This window comes from Pteropus alecto, unplaced genomic scaffold, assembly GCF_000325575.1.
Source record: "Pteropus alecto unplaced genomic scaffold, ASM32557v1 scaffold166, whole genome shotgun sequence".
In the NCBI taxonomy this organism is placed as follows: Eukaryota; Metazoa; Chordata; class Mammalia; order Chiroptera; family Pteropodidae; genus Pteropus; species Pteropus alecto.
Window position 1 is genome coordinate 3,578,092 of NW_006439757.1, and position 7,604 is coordinate 3,585,695.

The 7,604-nt window shown below is 32.9% G+C and overlaps 1 pseudogene; it reads left to right on the top strand.

The window, feature by feature from the left end:
- Positions 1-1,515: 1,515 nt before the first annotated feature.
- Positions 1,516-1,633, top strand: LOC112483996 (annotated as a pseudogene).
- The last annotated feature ends 5,971 nt before the right edge of the window (positions 1,634-7,604 follow it).

Here is a 7,604-nt window from a genome sequence, read left to right on the forward strand (position 1 = left end):
CGAGGAGATTCCAAGTTGAATAAGAAAAGACCATCACTAGACACCAATATTAAAAAGACTCAGATGTGAGAATTATCTGACAAGGATTTTAAACAGCCATCAAAAAAAAAGAAAAAAAGAAGTACTTCTATAAGCAATTATCAACATGGTTGAAACAAATGTAAAGAAAAGAAAGTTTTAGCAAAGAAATAGAAGATGTAAAGAAGAACCAATCAAACTGAAATTTTAGAATTGAAAAATACAAAAACTGAAATAAAACCTTCAACAGAACAATAGAAATTACCTAATCTAAGCATCAGAGATCAAATAGACAGAAATTTAAAAACGAACAGAGATATGTAGTACTATTACAAAAAGTTTAAAATTTATATCCCAGAAACAGAGGAGAAAGAAGGTAGGGCTAAAAAATATTTAATTGAATAATGGCTAAAATCTTTCTAAATCTGACAAACGACATAAACTTACATATTCAAGAAGCTGAGCAGACACTAAACAAGATAAATTCAAAGAAATTTATGCCAAGACACAGCGTAGTCAACTTCTAAAAGCTAAAGACAAAGAAAAAATTTTAAATGTAGTCAGAGAGAAATGATACATTAATTATAGGGTAAAAGCAAATTGAATGACAGTAGATTTCTCATGTGAAAGCATGGAAACCAATAAGAAGTAGTACAGCATTTTTCAATTGCTGAAAGAACTGTTTGTATGCAATTCTATAGCCAGTGAAAATATCCTTCAAAAATCAAGACATTCTCAGGGGAAGGAAAAATAAGAACTAAAACTAAATCTCTTATCACCAGATCTACCCTAAAAGAATATCTGGGGAAAGTTCTTTATTCCGAAATGAAATAATAAGAGAAATCTTGGAATAGCAATAAGAAAGAACAACAAAAAAAGTAAAAATACGAGTAAATACCATAGATTTTTATTCTCTTGAATTTTCTAAATTATATTTGATGGATAAAGCAAAAATTGTAACCCTATCTAATGTGGTTTCCAATGTATGTAGAAAAATGCTAAAGGCAAATATAAATGATGAATGTAAAGAGATATAAAGACAAGTACATTTCTATACTTCTCTGGAACTGGTAAATTGTTGATATCAATAGACTATGATAAGTTATGTATATATAATAAAACTGAGGGAAAAAAAGAGCAACCATTAAAAAAGCTATACAAAGAAATGTATTAAAAAAACACAGACGTCAAAATGTCAAAATTATAGAGATGGAGAAGAAATTAGTTGTTGCCATGGGTTAGGGAGACGATGAAGGCAAGGTGGTGGGGTTACTATAAAGGGATAGCATGAGGGAGGTCTTGAAGTAATGGAATAGTTCTCTGTCTTGACTGCAATAGTAGTTACCTGAATGTCCACTTGTAACAAAATGACTTCAAACTATATATGTGTATATCTCAAGTACCTGAAATCAGATTCAACTATGAAGATTAATTTTCTCCCAAAGACTACTCTGCAGTTCATATAAATACATATTTATTTAAAATATGTCCATATGAGTCTATGGCCACCTACCCCAAACAAGCTCGATCCCATCTGATCTTGGAAGCTAAGCAGGGTTGGGCCTGGTTAGTACTTGGATGGGAGACCACCTAAGAAGACCGGGTGCTATAGGCGAAAAAAATTAAAAAAATAAGAGATCGTAAGCTGACAAGGTCTTTGCAATCTGTGAGGTCAACCAAGGGCTGCCTTGCCTTACAAAATTTTTTTTTAAAAAAAGGTAAATAATTGATATTGACTCATAATTGAATTTGATACATTTTCATTTTCATTTTTCCACTTAAAAAAAATTTTATGTCTAGTTTTATAAAACAAATATTAAAAGAATGTTGGTAGAAAACTGAAAAAATAACAAGAAATGTGATATATTGAAAATGTTAATCTGCAGTTAATCCACTAAAACATAAAAAATTTCAAGTTATGTAATATGTTTAAGGTAGCAATTATCAGGATACTATTTATCTGAGAAAAATGTGGACAAAATTAATAGAACAAAGCATCTGTTTACAGAAAGGAATACTTCAAATACTATTGCCCTTGACTTTTACATGCAACGATTGCTCTAATATAAATTTAATTAAAATAAGTATCATAGTTAATAATTCAAATACACTTAAAAAAAATTTGGTAACACCACAGCACGTTAACTGCAGAGGAAAAGATGACAATAAGAGCAAGCAGAGAAGACAAGAACACGAATCTTTGGCCCTTGCAGAGGGCCAGGGAACAACCTAATGTCCTTTCTTTTGATTCTTTTCTACTTAAGGTAGTCAGAAAGGGTTCTGTGATTTGCAAGTAAGAATCTCGGCTGACAGTGCCACTGTGAGATCTCAGAATAGATGGAGGGCTGGCCTCTCAACGTGCATGCAGACCACCTTGGATATGAATGTGAAAGTGTTTCATGTGCTTGTTTCTCTTCTTTTCCTCTTGAGCTGGGAGAATGAAGAAGTACATTGGATGTGTACCTTCCCAGACATCAGTCAAGGGAATCCTTTTGTGTTTACAATCATTTAAACCGCAGCTACCACATTTAAGACAGGACCCAACCTTTGGCATGATGATTGAGTGTTGTTTTTATAGCCATGATTTGTTAATGCTAGTGCCATAGAGCAAAATATTTATACAATGAGTCTTGTTCATGGCTTTTGTACTAGAAGGAATGCTGCACTTACCTCCTTAAGTGCCATCTTAAAATGATGGTAAAGGGAATTAAAATGTACTTTAAACAAACATTTTTCTTTACATTCTCATAAGGCCAGGCATATGCATTAGTGTGTTTTAAAGGGGCAAGCACCAAAGGAACTATTTGAAATTAAAGATCCTTTTCATCTTGGATCAGTAAAGCATGCTATGACTTATGTGGATTTAACTCAAGTGTGCTATCATTGTATGATTGGTTTATAAGCTAACTTTGCACATCATTTCTGACTATTACCTTCATCCTCAAATTTGGCCAACTTCAGTTAAGGCTCACTCTGTTATATGCATATAATGACTCCTAAAGCATTTTACAAAAACACTTATTCTAAACTATTTTTTTCTGAATTTCCATCAGACCAGCACTAATTTTATTGGCCATAGTTTCTTTCTCTTCATTCAAAAAGATCTGTCTTAGACGTCTTTTAAGAGATCAGTCTTGTTCCCATGTCCTTCTCAGTATTCTAGCTTTCCACATGTGTGAGACACTTTAGTGGCCAAGAGCAAAGCTTTACATGTGGCAAGTCTTAGCCTTTAGAAGCAAAATGGAAGCTGGAGAATGGGTGCAAAAAACTAGAGAAAGGAATCTGAGGTGTTCTGGGTGGGACATCAAGAGTGGAACTATTTTTCTATTGAAACAAAATACTAGATGGTATTCTCAGAATTGGAAAAACCACTATGTTGATTAAAAAACAAAACAACAACAAAAACACATGTCCACAATTCTTGCTATTCCTTCCTTCAAGAAGTGGAGCTTAATTTCTCTCTTGTGAGTATGAGCAGGAATTTGTGTCTCTATTCTAACAAATATAAGGTAAAGGTGATGGTTTGTGACTTGGGGACTAAGTAAGAAAAGGTGAAAAATGGCTTCTGTCTCTCTCTCTCTCTCCCCGGCCAATAGCCCTAGGAATCAGCTTAGAAGTGACTCTTCTTAGCCCACTCAAGCCTTCAGATGATGCAGCTCCAGCCTGTATCCTGACTAAAATCTTAAGAAAGACCCTAAGCCAGAACCATCCAGCTAAGCCATTCCTGAATGCCTGACCTCCAGAAACGTTTTGCTATAAATAATGTCCATTGCTTTAAGTTGCTAAGTTTTGAAGATAATTTGTTATATATAAATAGATGATCATTATACCCCCTCAGTCTCCTGTTGGTTATCCTGGCTTTCTTTTAGGTAGCAAGGCAATTGCTAGGTCTTTTATTTTCAAATAGAATGCAAGCAGAGGTAGAAGAATAAGCTGAATTCTCAAAAAATGCAAATAACTTTAACTCTCCTAGTAGCTTATAGTCAAGAACCAAATCTTCCTCAACCTAAAAAAACTTGAATTAGGTAATATCAGAAGTAAGTACTTTCCAGGAAGAGGATAGAAAGTACAAGGCAACAGAGTTACCTCACAGGCATATGAAAATGAGAAGGAACAAGTAAGCTATGGATTGATAACTATTGGCCGGTATGGTGAAAAGAGAGCTGGACTAGAAGTTCAAATGTCTATGTTAGGTAGAGTCTTGATTTGCCACTCAATGACAATAATTTATTAACTTTCTTCCTCATAATTTAATTGCCTCGTCTACTAAATGAGAGTAAGACAATGAGTTGACTGGGTGGGTTAGGAGGATTAGATGGGTCAAGGTTCTGATGGGAGGCTCAGAGCATTTGGCAAATGTGCGGTGGCAGTTTTTGTTGTCCGAATGATTAGGAGAGGACTGCTGACATTTAGTGAATTAGGATTCAAGTCGTGTGCAGGCTGCCATGATCCTGTGGGATGCAGAACTGCTCAAATTCCATGCATTTTCTAATATCCTGCCACTCATTCACGGAGAGGGAAAGCTAACATATTTATCTCATCTTAGACTACTTAACATTTTACATACAACTGTGAAGTTTTTTAAAACTCATTTGTGAAATACTACATTTTTCAGGAAAACAACTATCATAAAAATAAAATATATATAGTTTATTTTTTAGGAATGTTATCAAGAGTTTTTTTAACATTTTGGAAATTATGCCCTTGAGATAATAATTAGATATGAGCATAGCCGGTAAAACATATTTTGTCTACATTTGTAGCCGACACTATCAGTGATTCTAACCATAGTGCAAATATTGGGCTGCTTCATTACATTTTATAGTGGGGCGGAATCTGAATATTTACCTGTTGTTACATATATTAATTTATTAGATGTATTTCTTTTATTTTTGCTTTATATGTTATGACTTTGCATTGATATAAAAAATATTATTTCTATAGATTTATTTCTGCTTTATTTCAAGAGTACAAAGAGAATATTATAAATTAAATTAGAAAAAAAGGTACTGGCTCTACTATAATTGAGAAACACTGATTTCGGGGAAAAAAAAGATTTTAAAACAAGAAAGAGCTCTGTCAAAACCTATTATAAGTTCACAATCCCTTATCTTCAGTTCTTAAATACAAAAAAAATCTGATACCCAGAAGCTTTTTAAAATTCATTTGGCCACAAAACTTGACTTAAAGTTAGCTCTATGGGTAGAAACACATAATCTGAGCTAACATGAGGTTATTTATAGACTATATGTGTGTGTATATATATATATTCATTCATTTTTGCAACAAAATTTTAAAGTGCTTGAGTATGTAGTTCTTTCTCAGATGCTAATGGAGATGTTATGCATTATCCAGCATATGTTTTACCATTTGCCTTCCCAAAATCTAAAACATTCTGAATTCCAAAACAATGTTCCTAGTATTTCAGAAAAGAGATTGTAGACTTGCACCATTATAAGTTGCTAAGATGCTGCTATTGGAGCCTCAGACTTATGTAGGTTTACTAAGAAGATGTGATCATAAACTTAATCCTAATTTTATGATTTTTTCAAAGAATATTTGGAATATCTAATATATTGAACATAGCTACTCAATAGTTTACAGGAATAGAATATATTCAAAAAATATAATAATAGATCAAGCCAAATCATTGGATATGTTAAGACCATAAATTAAAAAGGGACACTTTTCATAATTTAATGAATAAATCTCAAAGTATGATTTGAGGATTTTTTTTCAATATTTACCAACTGTCTATTATATGCCAGTTCCTGGGGACCAGGCTTTGGGAATAAGCCCTAGAAATTCATCTCAAGAAACTCTTAATCTAATAAGGAATGCATGATGAAAACAAATGAGTGCCAAAGAATGTGCAAAAGGAAAAAAAAAATGGGGTCATGTAGATCATGTGTTGTTGTATCATTGAAGAATGAAAGATCAGGTAAGTTAAAACACATGATTCTCATGTAGAAAAATTTAGACTGCTTTTTTTCTATTTGAATCCTTATTTTTGGAAAAAAGCCTTTTTCACATTTTCTTCTATGTATCCTAGTTAAAGAAATTCTCTGTTCCAGAAACCATCTATGATTTCAATACTAGAAAAGTAATAAGATGTAATGTTAAAAGCAGTGATTTTTCAAATGTTCCCTGGGAAGCCAACCATTGTATGCCTGGTAATATTACCAATTCCTATATTTTGTAGCCTCTCACATTTCTCCCTCCACCTCTTTGAGCCCACAGCCAGACACCCTCTCCCTACTCAATTATCTTAAAACAACTCCCTAAAGTTCTTGGGGGTTCCTCTACCCTCTATCTTCTTCCCTCTCAACAAATATGTGTATACCCATAACTCATGAGCCACCAGACCTCATTTCTTCCTTCAAATCACTGCATCGGCTTGTCCTCCTCTGACATGACCAAACAACTCTACAGATACTTAGAACACAACTGATTATGAACCAAGGCCTCTAAAAACTCTATAATGAAAGTTCAGTTATGTTGAACTTACACCATTCTATCGAATGCTACAGATATGGGTAACGAGCCTATACTGGTAGCTCACCATTTGTGATCAGAAGAAATCCCTTCTAAGAATGCAGAGAAAAGAGACACCAGGACTCTAAAATGCAATGAGAATATTCTGTAGGTCACAGTGAAGAGAGCAAGCAATTAGGCAATTAGTCATAAGACCCTAGAATTCTAAAGATAATACACTAAAGAAGTATAAAGTTAAATATCAGGATAAAATACTAATTTGAATCCAATTAATAATAAAAATAATAAATTGCTCATGTTTACTATGTGCATACAGTGTTCTAGGCACTAGGCTATGTCTTTCTTGTGGATTTTCTCATTTAATCCTTAAAACAATTGAAAAGGAAGGTATCGTTATACTTCTTTTTTTTTTTTTTTTGAAGTTGAGGACTCTGAAACTTAGTTTAAGAAAGTTTAAATTATTTTATTTAAATTATTTAATTTTTTATTGGATTTAAATTATTTTATTTTTTACTCTAGAGCCCTTAACTTAATAAACCATAAACCATTATGCTTTCTTTATTGCCTTTCACAATGCCTCTAAATATTGTCACCAGAAATGTCTTCTCAGGGTACAGAAATTACAAGAAACATATTCTAAGAAGTATAAAAATGGGATATAGTAGTATAGACACATGCTAGAAATCAATTTTATGCAGATCATTAGCCATCAGACAGAAGTAAGCAAGACAATGAGCTTAATTCATTCATGAGAGTCCATTAAAAAGGTAGCTAAATATATAATATACAGATTTCAGAGCTGAACTATTTAACAGAGGCTCTTTCTGGCTGCCAAACTTTTGTCAAGGGAAATGAAAAAATCCCACTTCTCATTTAGGTACAAAGAAGAGAAAGAAATTTTCTTAGAAATACAATATCTGTAATTTTACTCTGTATAGTAATGTGCAATAATGAACTGCTATAGTGGGGAAAAAAATTATTTTTTCCCAATTACTGAGAAACAGGAATACATACATACATACATACATAAAAAATGGGTCTAAAACTTTTTAGAATAATTTTGGTAGGTCTTTGAATTAGAGTTTGCTTTC